We start from the raw sequence: 15,527 nt of genomic DNA, 5'->3' as shown, positions 1-15,527 counted from the left end.
TTTGTAGCTTGGGCATACTCCTGGATGCCCATATTTCAGCAGTGGCCAAGAGTGTATTTGGACTGCTAAAACTAATATGACAGCTGTGCCTAGTCCTTGAATATTGTTTCTACTGTATCTTGCTTCCTTAGATCCTGAATAAGGAGATGGGATATAAATTAAAGATGGGATATGAATTAAATAAACGACTTTGGTGGCATCCTCCCATAAGCTATTTGCTGAGGCTTAGAAATTTAATGATTGTTTTATGAGTACAAGGCTCAAAGAAATACTATAGATTTTGGAAATGACAATGCTTCTTAGAGACAGTGACACAGACGAAAATAACTCTAGAGCTGAGAACATTATGGACTAGCTTATAGTTCATGGGCAAGCTTGTCCTGTAAATGTAAGACTTTTACTTGAGGTAGTTGTCTTATCCAGCTTTTCAAAACACTGAACCATACTCAAGTACTTAAGGCCAAAATACAGTGATGTACTTACTTATCCAATGGTTCACTTCTGTATCCAATGTCACCAGAATTAGAATTTATTTCTCCTTCCATTGTAGCCTCCTGTGACACCAAAAAAAAAAAACTGCTACAGATTTTCCCAGCCCTCTGAAATAAGTGTTAAAGGTACATGCAGGGTTGCAAGAGAGTCTGGAAATTCTGGTGAAACTTAAGCCACAGGATCAAGTGCTGAATTCTATTTGGCCTGGTTGAGTAATATACTATACTCCATTACAGACATAGTTAATGCATATACCTGTACCACAAACATCACTGCAGATGTGTATGTGACTCATGATTCTAAAAATACACCTGAGATTCAGATAAATGTACAAGTTACCAAAGGTCTCACCATGAAACTCAGTAAGATTCATAGCTGCTCACTGCAGTAGATTGGTATGATAATTTTTTGTATTTATTCTCATATTTTTAAACTAAAGGGAACTGAATGTACAAAAAATAAAATAAAATGAAGAAGTGCTGGAATTGAAAATTATACTTCCCAAAGTAATAATAACTCTGTCATACCACACATATTATAAGAAATAAATTTCACTGCAAGTAGTGCAACACAACGACATTCATCTGCCAAGAAAGACTGAATTATAATTGTACCAAGTTGTAACTTCAGTGTTTTCCACCTAGAACATTCAATGGATCAAATGGATCCTTTCATTAACTATTTTTACTTCTACAAATTGTTTTTATTAGGAGACATGGTTTCACAGTAAAAAGCTACAGATCTACATAAACATAAATCTTTAATATGCAGATACATTTAACTGTTACGCGCAAGACCAGGTTTTCCACAGCTATACTAGAAGTGCATCCATACTGCACTATTTGACACCATTTTAACTGCCATGACTTTACAGAATTCTGGGATGTGTAGTTTGGTGAGCACCAGAGTTCTCTAACAGACCAGTTTGAATACCTCATCAAAATAAAAATCCCAGGATTCCATAAGACAAGTAATGGCAGTTAAAGTGGTGTCAAAGTGCTTTAATTCTGTATGGCTATGATTGCATCCACACTGCAGAATTAAAGCAATTTGACACCACTTTAACTGCCATGACTCTATTCTACAGAATCCTGGGATTTGTAGTCTGGAGAGGTATTCAGCCTGGTCTGTCAGAGTGCTCTCTGGTGCATCAAGCTTTGGTGTTTCAAGGCCTGAAAAACTTGGTTTGCCCCTGAACCTCTCACGAATCTGGAATAGAATGGAGCATTTAAAACATAGCTGCAAAACACAAATACTGTAGTGATGATCACACACACACAACCAGCAAGGGAGTTTATAAGAGTGACCAGGTAAAGAAATTGGGTGTTTCTGCTAATGTTTTAGTGTATTTTCAAGAACTGAATGCTAAAGATTGGATTTTTGATGCAGATGAAATTAATGTTTTAAAGAAATAGAATAACCAATAATGAATTTTGATGGACGAATGTACAAGCAGACTTTTGTTTAACTATGGGCCCATACAGACTGGCCAAAATAAAGCTGCTTTGGGTCACATTGGAGGTATGCTGTTTAAATGATGCTTGTGCCCTAAGAGGCCAGAAGCTGTGCCAAAGCTGTGGTCCAGTCCTTAGGACTGGTGCGTGGCTTTGGCATGGCTTCTGGCCCTTTAGAATGCATGCATCATTTAAACTGCATATCTGCAAAGTGACCAGAAGCAGCTTTATTTTGGCCAGTCTGAAAAGGCCCAAAGCTTTTGACAAAAAAAGCACCTTTTCCCAAAGTCTTACCCAGCCCCCTTTTCTTCCTTGTCCTCTGTCTAGCTGGAATTTATTTTTTAAAAAACAGCATCAGCATTTGGGAAGTTGGTGAAGGTGGGCTGGAGAAACAGACTTTCAATGTCAGGTTGCAGCTGCATATGTGCAGTAAACAATGCAATGAAGCTTGAGTTGGGAAACAAAGGGATTTTCCTCTAGCTGATCCCACTGCAGCTGTGTGTGGCTGACTACAACAGGTAAGGTAAACCGCAATTGTGTCCAGAATCCCTTACTGAGCATGCATTAACAGCAAAACATAGAAAAGCAAATTAGTCTGCCTACCAGCTTCACCCAGCACATTAAAATACTGTAGTTCTATATGTCTGGCCCCAAAATAGAAACCATAAGAAAAGTGGAGGATGCTGGGAAGGGGGGGGGGATGCAAGGCTTCCCTGACTTTGTGGTTTGATTTCACATGTGCTTGTTTTTAGTTTTGAACAAACTGTTTGCTAAAACATGTTCACCTGCTCTCTTCTTGTGTGTTGTAGCAACCTGTCCCTGTTTTTTTCCATGTTATTTTTGCCTCTGGCACCAAATATTCTGTTAAAGAAGTAATGCCCGGGAACACATCTACTTTGGCAAGAGAGGTATATCTGTATACATAAATATATATGATATGAATAGGTGATTGATTTGATGAATGGCTGTATTTGGGATCCTGATATATTTTTTTCTGAAAATAAAACAAAATAAAAAATAAAATAGAAAATAGAAAATAAATAAATTGGGGCATTTCAATGGGCTTTCAATGCTTCTTTGTGAGATCTCCAGGTTCATATCACTTGCTAACAAGGCATGTGTTAAGTGTAGGTTTTCAAACATTACTGGATATTCTTTTTTATTGGATGCAAGAAACCTACTATGAGTGCATGAATACTAGAAGTTAATAAGTGAGGTACAGAAGGTATGGAAGGTATGCATTGTGGAGGATTTTGAAAGCTGAAGAGATCAGAACAAGATTACCACACTCACACACACAAAACCATACCCAATACCCATCTGTTAGAATACTGGTATTTTAAAACAATTACAAATTGACATCTTCAGAAATTATTTCACTTAAACACCTGTAGCTAAGCCAGCAACTGATATTTCTGTCAACATCAAAAAGGAAGGGAAAAAAGAATAAGCAAATCCTTTTAAGAAAATAGTGCTTTAAAAAATGTAAACAATGGTATAAGCAATTTTATTACAGTGAGCGTTATCTGATTGCTAGCAGAACCTGTATTTATTGCTTCTGTGCATTACAGTTGCTTGTCATTTTGGACAATGAAAAATTCCATTCCTTTGCATGGCATGTGAGAAGATTTCTAATAGTAAGGCATCTATAACGACACTAAATGGAGGCTCAGACTTTCATAGATACATAAAATATGTACCTATTTTTTAAATCAGAGTGTCTTACATCATTTTTAATGCATTTAATGCATCTCTTTGGAACAATGTTAATGTTCACTTTTTGGGTAGAAACTGAACAATATATTATGAGTTGATTCTGATGTTTTAGCTATATAAATGTTTTCAAAGCTTGGCTCTTCTCAAGTATTCAGTAAAGGTCATCTACTGCTTGTGCTGGTAGTTCGTGGATGAAAGTTCTAAAACAAGCTCTAGCAGTACGTTAATAAGCTGAAATCCATATCATTTGACTGCAACTGATACAGTTCACATCAAAATCTGTTTGAGTCATGGTGGATTGGTTTCAGTCACCATGGCCTGTTACAGACTGCCAAAATAAAGCTGCTTCGGGTCTCTTTGGAGGTATGCTATTTAAATGATGCATGGGTCCTAAGAGTCCGGAGGTCGCGCCAAAGCCACACTCCATTCCTAAGCACTGGAGTGCAGCTTTGGTGCAACTTCCGGATTCTTTGGATGCATGCATCATTTAAACAGCATACCTCCAAAGAGACCTGAAGCAGCTTTATTTTTGCAATCTGTAACAGGCCCATGTTCCCTGATTAACAGAACAAATTGAAAACCATGGAAAGCAGATGACTGCTGATGTCTTCTCCCTTTTTATTTCTGGGTGGGCTAATGAATGTTGGCCACTGCTTTCAGATAAAGCATACAGGCATTTATATCACCTTCCAGGATAGAGAAGGCAAATGGTCTATTACCAGACCTAAGTCAAAGAGGCTGACTCCTCTCCTTCATATTTTTGTACACACCTCTCCTCTACTATTTGTGTTGAGAGGGGAGCTGCTATCAGATTTAAGGAAATTCAAATTCAATTAATCAGATGAGACATAAATTATATAATACTGTATGTGAAAAACAGTTGCTCTTCAGAAGGAGGACACTTTGGCCTAAATCCAGGTGCTTGTACCAACTAGGTAAGAGCCACTGAATCAACTGCTGAGTGATAAATCAACAAACCTCATGGATTCCATGCTTCAGTTTTATCTGAGAATAGCAAATGGACTTTGGCCTCTGCTTTCAGATAAAGCATACAGGCATTTTAGAAAACCTCACCTCCTGTGTGAGGAAAAGGAGGGAATGCTTATTTTAACACAGCATTTGTAACACAGTGTATGTGTGTGTTTGTGTGTCTGTGACAATTAATAAACTCTTCTCCTAGAGACCTCTAGAAACTTTATGTGAGTCATTTTTCAAACATGATTTTATTTTAATGAAATTGAATTCCCAGTCAGAGAAGTACACTTAAGCACAAGAAGTTAAAATAGATGTTAAATGTAGATGATGTCTGCCTCTCGTTGAAACTAGTAGCTTTATGTATGCTCCCAGGAGCATATCTATGATGTTATGCGGATATGCTTCCAATTTCCCCACCCCACTTGAAAGGGCAAAGGAACCTAGAGCATGGTGTCATGGAGCACATATTTTTTAAAAATTCCTAGCTGTAACTAAGTTGGGTGGAGAAAGAAGGTGTGGAGTCTACTGATGCTTGTCAAGTATGACTAAGGCTCCAAGCCATTTAAAATAACTACTGTTCAATTACTCAGTCAGGGCATCTTTTTAATCTTAAAAATTAAAAGTTATTTGAATTGGCAAGCCTAACTGGTTAATCAATGTTAATCAAGAGGAGATACAGATGGAGAACAAACTAGCTCATTACAGTCTAATTTCAGAAGATAATGCTGGGGGATTTCTGTTCAGTCCTCTACTCACTGGTCCATGGAGCCCTTCAGAGTTCAGTTTTGTCTTCCATGCTCTTTAGCATATACGTGAAACTGCTGGGAGAGTTAACTGGCGTTTTGGGGTTCAGTATTACCAGTATGCTGATGACACCCAAGTCTATCTTTCCTTTCCATCTACGTAACTCCAAGGAAACTGTTGGTGCTAAACCAATATCTGTTGTCAGGACTGGACTAGATGAGGGCAAATTGAAACTTAATCCAGACAAGACAGCTGGTCCTGGTCAATGGGAAGACAGATCAGGGAGTAGGGATTCAGCTGGTGCTGGATGGGGTTACACTCCCCCTCTCATCTCAGATTTGTAGCATGCTCCTGGACTCAGATATAAACCTGGATGCTCAGGTTTCAACAGTTTCTAAGAGTGTGCAGCTAAAACTATTGTGTATGCTGCATACATTGCTGAGGGAAGGTGACACAAATCTTGATTACATCCTGTTTGGATTATTATACAAAGTACTGCTTTGGGAAACTGTTCAGATATTTCACTGGGTCCAAAATGCTGCAGCCAGACTGCTGATGGGGGCTGGTTACAGGGAATACATAACTCCTATAGTGCAACAACTTCACTGGCAACCAGTCTGTTTCTTTTCACAATTCAGAGTGCTGCTTATAACCTTTAAAATCCTTTACAGCTTGGATCCAGATTATTTGAAAGACAATTATATCATTGCATGAGCCTGTCTGGCTTTTAAGATCTTCAGGGAAAACATTCTCTCTGTCCTGCCACTATCACAGGTGTGTGTTTGGTGAGGACAATGGAGACAACCTTGTCAGCAGCTGCTCCCAACTCATGGACTTCTGCCACAGGAGGCTCAGTTGGTCCCCTAGCTACACTTTTTCCTCTAGCAGGCAAAAAGCATTTTACCTTTTACTTTTAAGTTATTGTGGCAGAAGGATCTTTTTAATGGGGTGTGCTAGGGTTTTTTGGGGAGTACATTTTAATGTGTTTTCAGCTGTTGCAATGTAGTGCTTTTAACATAACTGTTTAATTAATTTTTAAAATATTTTGTATCAAATAGGTCTTGGTGTATTCTGTTTTTAACTTGATGTGAGCCACCTTGGGCCTCATGCCAGGACAAAGATAGAATATACATGAATTAAATAAATAAGTGATAGGTTTGAGTTCAACATCTGAACTGGTCTCATTTGTCAGTTTCACTTAAATTAAATGATATTTATAGATTCAAATTGCCACAACAAAGACCCATAATAATAGCTATATAGAAAGACCCAGCATGGCGTAGTGATTTGAACGTTGGTCTGTATCTATGGAGATCAGTATTGAATGAATGAATTTATTACGGCACTTGGCCAGCACATGGAGACCAGTATTTGATTCCTAGCTCAGCCATGGAAGTCCACTGGTTGACTTTGGGCATGTCACATGCTCTCAGCTTCAGGGGATAGCAATGGCAACCTCCTCTAAACAAACTTTACCAAGAAAACCTCATGATATGTTCATCTTAGGGTCGTGATAAGTTAGAAACTACTTGAAGGCAGGCAACAACTATAGCTAATACCAGCTACTTTGGGGAAACCTCTACTTGGAGCCAAAATACCAAACAGAAGAAAGGTAACTTTAGGCAAGGGAGGTGCAACATCTTTTTCTTGATTCCAGGAGAATATACTAACAGGAATGCTGTACATGAAGTCTGCATTCCTCTTTTTTTCATTTTAATTATCTTCTCCCATTAATTATGTTCTCCCATTTTGAATGGTGTATCTTCTTCAATGATCCACCATTTCTATAGAAATATACAGTCATTACTGTAGAGCCCTCAGCTCAGTAAAGCAGAACTCTCTAGTTCTTCAGCACAGGTTTCTCAACTCCACTCCAGTAGTTCTCCCTAATTGGCAACACACAGATCCATCCCCGTGAGGCTGTTTTCACCTTGGGCGTTAGCCATGCTGGATCTTGGCCATTTCATATTTTCTGGATAAAGTAACCGTCACTCCTTAGACCGACACTGAGTCAGATGATTTCTAAACTAACTTGTTGATGTCTTTCAGATGGGAAATTAAGAGTAAACAGGGATCCTTTTTTTCCAGCACAGAGTGGAAAAATATCTCTAATTGTGTCTCAGGAGCAAAGTAAAAAAAATACTTTTGTGTTTCTAAAGAAGAACTTCAAGGAGTGTTACAATGCTTTGGGTCAATACTTTTGGCATATCTCTTCTTGGGTTCTTTCTCTGCTGTTAGAAGGGATTATGTGTACTGTTCCTTGGGATACCTCTTTTCCACTTCATCTGAAAAGAGAATTCAGAGCAAATACTGGAGTGGAATTTTATAACCTTTAAAAGCTATGAGCTGTGACAGGGAAAATTACAAATCTCCATTTGTTTAGTGTGCTTCTGTGTGGTAGACTCTTGTCTTGGCTTAAGTGATATCAACTCCTTTGTACCATAAAAAGTGATTCAGGGAGCATATTCTTTATTTTCTTGCAGCTGATGTTTAAGTATATATTTTTTGTTTGTTTAACTGATGTATGTCCTCCTTTTTAAAAAGCAAAACCACTGAAAAGCAAATTGTATACCTTTTAAAATAAAAAAAAACCAGTTGAACAATATGTACATAAATAAAACAAGGAATATGACATGAACCTTATTTGAACTGAAAAACATTAAAACTAGATGAATGAAAATTGCCTTCACATAACCCAGTCCCAAACCACAGTTCTTTAAAAGTTAACATTGGTCCAAAACACACTACAGAAATAATCCAGTTTGAGACTGCTTTAACTGCCCTGGCTCAGTGCTAGTGTATCCTGGGAATTGTAGTTTATTGTGGCATTAGAGCTTTCTGACAGAGAAGGCTAAATGTCTCACAAAACTATAGTTCCCACGATTCTCTAGCACTGAGCCAGGGCAGTTAAAGCAGTCTCAAACTGGATTATTTCTGCAGTGGTTTTTTTTGGACCATTAACATCTTAAAGTGGGACCAGAACAAAACAGGGAGCCAATATAACTGGCACAAAATAGATCCAAATGCATAGATCAGATAAGATTTCTATCCACTGAATTCTACACCAATTTTAATTTCAGAACCGAAGCTGGTAGAAAATTTACTCCTGGCCACAATGCCACATATGGCTCTGTAAGCACCATGTCCAGGGATATACCCTGAATACTTGACTCTTTAGATGGGGCACAACTCCTTTCTGAGTCAGGTGTAGACTTCCATCCAGATCAGCTATTTTCTCAAGGAGAGCACTTATTTTGCATGCATTAAACTTCAAATGTCTTTGCCCTCATCCATCTCAAAAATACTACCAGATTTATTCAGGCTTTCTACCACTTCCTTGGGATTAGAACGGGAAAACATGAAGCAAAATTGTTTGTCATCTGCACAATCAGTGAATACAACTAAGAGTTCAGAACTGGGTAGGGCAAAGCCTTCTTATTTCTCCACATCCACTTTTCCCCTTGAGTAGCAATCCAGCACAGCCTTTTTTAAGATAGTATGTGGGTTATTAAAATTTTGCCCTAATGGGGATCTAGCAGACCCCTGGAAGGCCTGCAATGACAAGTCTGGAAGGCACTCTATATGCAAAGTTGCCCATATCCCATGCGTTATTGAATACAGTCCCCACATGAGTGTCCAAAGCACTCTGTAATTCAGTTATATGAGATCAGTTTTAGTTATTGAAGTCTGACTTGCAGCATGAAAAGGTGTCAAATCAACCACTTGTTTCCTTGATTTGTGCTATTTTTTTCTTATGAGCAACTGGGAGGTGCATTGACTGGGAGGGTTTCAAAAGGTAATTACTTCTTAAAAGGTACTAAAACATAAAAGGACAACCAAATAAGCCCTATTTCTATGATAAGCATTAGTTGTTTTACTCTTTTAAAACAGTTTGCAAATAATCTCTAGCTTCCCCCAAATCAATGCAACATCCAACAACAGCACCCTGAGACTTGAGAGGACCACATCAAGACTGTCAGTCCTATGAAGATTGGACAGTGACCTAGAAATAGCACACAGATGTCATAATCAGTTTCCCTCAACTGTCAATGCCAATCCCATGCCTCTGCCTCTAGCAAAATCTAGCCAAACTCTGTGCTGGGGTGATGGCACATGTGCCCACAGAGAGGGCTCTGAGTGCCACCTCTGGCATGTGTTCCATAGGTTCGCCATCACTGATGTAGTATATTAAATGGGACTTGAACATCCACAGATTTTGTTATCTGTGGGGGGTCCTAGAACCAAGCCCCATCAGTTACCAAGGACTTGCTGGTTGTCCCTTCCCCTACATACACACTGGGCCCACTAAAAATACTTTGTCCCTTTTTGATTAATTGACTGAGAATTCAGGCTTGTTCCTCAGTGATCCAGACACTGAATTAATGATGATCAGCCTGCTCATAATCCCTATTCATTTGAAGGTATACATTTAGACAGTGCACCTGCAATAAATCAGTAACAGAAACCTGTATCCTATGAGAAAAGTCCATTAGTAGTTCATTTCCTGATTGTTAAGGTACTAAGTTTTTAATGTCTAATTTTTAAACCTCCTCTAAAAGTAGCAGGACAAACTGCAACACCCAAATGATTAGCTTCTTAATGGACCTGATTAGGAATATTACTCCATCATGTAAATATGAGTTAATCCTGTCTCTAGATAATAACTTTTGTTTTATATTTACAGCTGAGAATAATCAATGCGCTGTTTAATAAATGTTTACTATTTTTTTTCTTTTGCAAAAGAAAAAAAACAGCAGTGAAACTGAGACACTGCAGTTTTTCAGAGACCACAAAGGTATTTTCACTTTAAGCAAGTATTCATTGCTTAAGAAAATTCCATGAAATTAATGGGGTTGCCATAAGTCGACAGGTGAATTGAAGGCACATATACATACACTAATTTCTCTGTGATTAAGGAAGACATTGAAGATATGCATGGTTAGTTATCTGTGGTGAATTACATGGCAAACTGCTAATCCTTGATGTTGTTACTAATATCTAGAAGCTTATGGGATTGTTCATTGCTGTTGTTTAATTAATGCATTTGCTAATTATTGATGTTGGGCCTAATATCTAGTAGCATATAGGGTTGTTGTTGTTGTTTAAGTAATGAATTTGCACTTGAGACAGGAGGGAGAAACCTCAAACTATCTTCAAGCTGCTTTCCAACATAGTACAGTATTTGTTGTTGTTGCGGTTTGCCTTCATGTCATTTCCAACTTATCGCAACCTATCACAGGGGTGTTGGCAAGTTTTTTCAGAGGGGGTTTGCCATTGCCATCCTCTGAGATTGAGAGAATGCGATCTGCCCAAGGTCACCCATGGGTTTCCATAGTCAATCTGGGATTCAAATCCTGGTCTCCCAGTATCCTAATCCAATGCTCAAACCATCATGCCATCTGGTTCTGATAACATTCACCTTGTTCTAAAACAAAATGCCAATTAAATACACACATACAGTCATTAAGGTTTAGATACTGTTTACTGAATTTGGGCTGTCACGTAGTCTGACTGAGACCTGGCAGAAGAGAATTGAACATCACATGGGAATCATGATTGAAAACAAAAAACAATGATGAGGGTGGGAGGAATGGGGCAAATAGCAATAACTGTGGAGCAGCAGACAATGCAGTATTTTCCATATTTTCTGCAAAATGCAGCACTTTACTTACTATGAAAGTTTAAAATGCCTTCAGCAATAATGCTTATTTGCCCCCACATCACAACATTACCCTAAAATCACAACCCTGTCCTTAAATTCTGAATTTAAATATTCATAGCTCTCCACTGTTAGGGCTTTCTGCCTTACCTAGTACACTGTCTTTATCTAAAATGTGAGCTTCCAGCAGGCTGAGTGGTTTTCCTTATGTATACCAATCCATATTGACATTTTAAGTGATAAGTTCTAAATACACAGTCACATGTGCTGGCTATTTTTTCGCCCCCTTTACTAAGATTAGGTAGAAATAGTGGAAGAGGCGAGGAGAGAGACAGAACGAAATTGCCTCAAGTCACATTCCTACATACAGTTGGCATGCATCCAGTTTGCGGCTGTGATAAGAAATATGTAATCCTATTATGCGGAGTAGAGGCAGAATGTACAAATAGTTCTTGGAAATGGAACTTCTCCTGTAAGATTATTCATTTCCACCATAACAGGTATACAGCTACATCTTGGCTATAAGTCTTCTGACAGCTGACTGTCAGGACAATTCACCACACACAACTACAGTGTCTTTCTTAACCAGACACAAAGATGTACTGCATATGTATTAGCCTGCAATTTAAACTTTTATTTATTTACACACGCACACATGTGTCTGCCTGATAATAAGAAGATGCCAAGCTTAAACAGCAGGAAAGAGGAGAGGGATATTTTTCTGATGTTTTATGTGAGAAGAATAGAGGCATCACAGCTTCCCATTTCCTTTGCTCGAAAACATTAAAAACATATTATTCTAGTTAACTCTTGCTCCTCCAGATCCTAATTTGAAAGTCAATGACCCCCACACATACCTACCTTGTTCACTGCTATAGCTAAGTAAAAATTCAACATACGCAAAAGAACCTCCAAACCCTATGTACGAAAGTCTCTCTTTTCTCTGAACACAGGCCAAGTTTGCCAGGGCCTGCCACAGGTTCAGCAACCAGAAATATCATCAAAGGGCACAATATACCCTGGTGAAATATTGCACCTTTCTGTTATAGAAAGTGGAAAGCTTCGGCTCACCTCTGATATCCCCATCATAATAGTCTTCTCTGCCAGAGGTATGAAGAAACCTTGTTCTTGACAATAATTTTTAATCATGATTAGCTGTCTTGTCATGACAAGACTGCACCTCAAGAATTTTCAATATACTTTGTGGAAGACCTCTTGATTCTGTGAAAAACAAGTGCCATTTCGCTTTGTGAGGCTAGGCAAATACACACATACCCAGAGAACAAGCAGGATAGGGCATGCTGATTGATCACAATGACACAAACAATCTTTCCAAAGCTACGTGTTTCACTACAAGCCACCAGTAGTTGTGCTCTTCCATACTGTGTATTTATAAAAAAAATGTATAAAAACTACTTGTGAAAAAATGCAAACTTCATTGAAATAAATAAAAACAGAGTTTATCATCTGATAACACACACACACACACACACACACACACACACACACACACACACACACGTTTTCTCCTTGACTACATGAGCATATATCCCATCACAGTTTTGGCATTCCTAACCTATTCTTGGTCAAAGAAATGGACTATACCCTTCAGTGGAGAGCTAGCACAGTTCTGTTGTTTGAGACTACAACTATGGAGATCAGAGTTTGAATCCCCGCTCTAGCACAGAAATCCACTGAGTGACCCTGGGAAGTAACACTCTCTCAGCCTCAGACAGCAACAATGGCAAACCACCTCTGAACAAACCTTGCCAAGAAAACCCTATGATGAGGTCACCATAAATTGGAAACAACTTGAAAGCACACAACAACAATAACAAACAGCAACAACCCTTTCAATAAGCGGGTGGAATAGGCAGGACAGAGAGATGCAGAAACCTCTTACTTTTAATAGTCTGGTGCATTGCCAGGATGCACATCCAACCATGAGTGCCATGGATGGAAAACAAAGAAGACATTAGCAAACAGGTATCTTTAATGTAAGTGTTGGCATACTACCTATGATATCTGAGTGCATTTACCATACCTCTATTTGCACCAGAGTATTTCCTCTAGTCTATTCAGTGACAGCAGCTAATGCAATATTTAAAAAAGCAATACCAAAAGGAATAAATAGTTGTGTTACAACTCTTATTAAAAAAAAACAGTCATATACATGAAAATTCCCCATTTTATGAAGACACAGAGAACTATGACCCTCTTTAATATGAAAAGCTAGAGGATCACACTTCATGCATCCAATGAAATAGGCTCCAATCCATGAAAGCTTAGCTTTAATAAAGTCTGTGCCACAAGATGTTGCGTTTCATATTAATTTGGATGACTGATATTAAGGAGCTAATATAAAATAATAAAAAAGAGGCAGTCATTGGACCTGTACAGACAGGCCAAAATAAAGCTGCTTTAGGTCACTTTGGAGGTATGCTGTTTAAATAACACATGCAGTCTTTAGGACTGGAGTGCAGCTTTGGCGCAGCTTCTGGCCTCTTAGGACGCATGCATCATTTAAACAGCATACCTCCAAAGTGACCCAAAGCAGCTTTAATTTGGCCTGCCTGTACGGGCCCATTCTCATTTCACCCTAGGGCCCCATTCCCACTGGCCCAGTTAACGTGGATGGAACTGGGTAGATCCGTTACCGAGTGCTCACTACGATTGAGGGGAATTTTAACCTGAATGCCTTATCGGGTTTAACTTGAGGGCACCTGCTGTCAATCAAGCAATCATCATAGGTGACGTTTGCAGGGGCATCGGAAGTGTCCTCCCCCCTCCTTTTTTTAAAGAGCCATGCACAAAATTCCCCATAGTGCGCACATTTTGTCAAATAAACCTTGTGTGTGTGTGTGTGTGTGTGTGTTGTAGGCATTTGGGTCAATGCAGGTTATGATCTGCCCCTGGCCCCATTTTCAACCTCAAAATGCAAGTTAATGCATCCTGTATCCCCCACTCCTTGCCACCCCAGAATGCCTCTTGCACATGTAATAATAATAATAATAATAATAATAATAATAATAATAAATTCCTCACCTCGGAAATGCCAGAAAAGGATGTGATTGCCTTGCATTCATTTTTGCTTTTAAAAGCAATTCAGGGTTAGCCCTGAAGAGACAGTAGCAAAAGCATGTATCGTTTTGCCAGTTGCCTAATTTACAAGAGCAACAAATGTAACATTAGAATTGTAGGATTGATTCACAAAGGAAAAAAAGTCTTGCCTTTTGCAACATTTCCCCTTTGCTGGAAGCCAGCAAATAGCAGCTAGCCATGTTCTATGCATCTATATATATCTGCCTCAAGAAAAAAACACACATGTGCATATTTTGTCAAAAGTAATTTTAAAAAATAAAAAAAAGGGGGGGGGGAGGTGCCTGATGGGAGCTCCGTTCATGCCCTGCCTTTGATCTGACCTGACCTGACCCTTTTCCTCCTGCTAGAGGAGCTTTGCCATTGCCTTCCACTGAGGCTGAGAGAGAGTGACCTGTCAGTTCCAACTGCCCCTTGGAATCAATTGGGAATAAAAGGGAAATGCAGCGCAGGCATTTTGACTGTAGCATCCACATAGAACACTAATAATAATAATAATAATAATAATAATAATAATAATAATGGCTCTTAAGTTCCAGGAGCAAGAGGAAAGCAAGCACCCAAAAAATCATGCGCATAAATTGTCAAAAGAGGCTGCTTCTGCTGCATCCATTTCCCTACATCCCCCAGCTTGGCACCACAGCCCTATTTCCCTGGGCAATCCTCCTCCTCCTTCCTTCTGACCCTCACCACCCTCTGCCCTGACTCCTTCATCCTCCTCTCCTGCTCCATTATAGGATGCCCTCCTGGCTCCCTTCTTCCCACGGCTCCTTCCTCCTCCTCTTCCTCCTCCTCCTCCTCCTCCATCACTTTTTCCACTCCCCCCCCCCACCTCCCTCTGACTGCCCTTTGCAGCCCTCGTCACCCTGATTTCTCCTTTTATCCTCTTCACCCTTTGCATCCAGATCCCCCTTTTTCTTTTGGCTCTTTCCTCCTCCCCCTCCCCTTGGATGAGGGGAGGGAATGCTTTGACCTCTGCCCGCCCTCTGACCTTAATCCCTCTCTGAATTTGCCCCGATCATGATCGAGGGCAAGTTCATATTTAGCGGAGCCCGGGTCTTTTGAGAAAAGACGGTTTTTAGCCCGATTCTGGATACCCCGGGGTAAGGGGCATTTCCTTGTGCAAACCTCGACATGGATTGTGACAGAATCGGGCCCAATATGAACTTCACGTGGAAGATTCGATTTCAAAACCGGTGTAAAAGGTAATGTGAATGGCCCCTCATTTTAGTTTCAGGATCTATGGTGGAGTGGGGAACTTTTGGGTCTGCAGCTGTTACTGAACTATCATGCTTCACTACTGTCTAGACTTGCTGGAACTGGTGGAAATGGGAATCTCACATCATCTGGAGGGCCAGCTTCTTCAGCTTTGTATGATGCAGAGAGAG

At 39.5% G+C, this 15,527-nt stretch overlaps 1 protein-coding gene across 3 annotated transcripts in view; it reads right to left on the bottom strand.

Moving 5' to 3' along the window:
* The window catches only part of KLHL29 (kelch like family member 29), a 477,994-nt gene that overhangs the window by 360,252 nt on the left and 102,215 nt on the right, over window positions 1-15,527 (bottom strand). Inside the window, exon 3 of one of the 3 annotated variants that reach the window (XM_089477918.1) lies at window positions 484-554. The exons of the other annotated variants lie outside the window; for them this stretch is intronic. The gene's annotated coding sequence lies outside the window, so the exon portion shown is untranslated. The remainder of the gene's footprint in view (window positions 1-483; window positions 555-15,527) is intronic. 3 annotated transcript variants of the gene reach the window in all.

This window comes from Sceloporus occidentalis, unplaced genomic scaffold (assembly GCF_023333645.1).
Source record: "Sceloporus occidentalis isolate IW3139 unplaced genomic scaffold, rSceOcc1.0.p SCAF_12, whole genome shotgun sequence".
NCBI lineage: Eukaryota > Metazoa > Chordata > Lepidosauria > Squamata > Phrynosomatidae > Sceloporus > Sceloporus occidentalis.
This window is presented reverse-complemented; position numbering and strand designations above follow the sequence as displayed.